The sequence below is a fragment of the Microtus ochrogaster genome, chromosome 1, assembly GCF_000317375.1.
Source record: "Microtus ochrogaster isolate Prairie Vole_2 chromosome 1, MicOch1.0, whole genome shotgun sequence".
In the NCBI taxonomy this organism is placed as follows: Eukaryota; Metazoa; Chordata; class Mammalia; order Rodentia; family Cricetidae; genus Microtus; species Microtus ochrogaster.
In genome coordinates, this window is record NC_022009.1 from 21,871,161 (window position 1) to 21,871,820 (window position 660).

A 660-nucleotide genomic window follows, 5' to 3' on the forward strand; every position below is an offset into this window, starting at 1 on the left:
CACAGGAGGATCAGGAGTTCTAGACCATCCTCAATAACATAGCAAGATCAAGGTCAGCTTGAGCCAGGTGGAACACTCTGGAAACAACCACCATCCGGGACTTGATCTTTTGGGGGCGAGGCCCTGGCAGTGGCACCAGGACCTCTCCCGGTGCATGAACTGGCTCTTTGGAGCCCATTCCCTACGTGGTGGGATACTTTGCTCAGACTTGGTGCAGGGGGGAGGGGTTTGGTCTCACCTCATCTTTGTTGATTCCCCAAGGAAGGCTCTACCCACTCTGAGGAGTGGATGGGGGAGGGGTGAAAAGGGGGGAAGTGGGAGGTGGGGAGAGTCAAGGGATGGGGAACTAGACTTGGTATGAAAAATTAAATTAAAAAAAAAAAACCACCACCACCATCATCACCGCCGCCACCCCACTACCTGGAAGGTGATTAAGGGGCAGAATGAGTCTATCCCAGAAGGTCTGATTTCCACAGAAGTAGTTCCAGGTTCTCCAACAAGTAGAGAAAGGCTGAGTCTGGAAAAGGCTTGGTGAGGGAATAAAGAAGAGGAAGGGCTCAAAAAAAAAAAAAAATAAAAAAAAGCTGGGCGGTGGTGGCGCACGCCTTTAATCCCAGCACTCGGGAGGCAGAGGCAGGCGTATTTCTGTGAGTTCGAGGC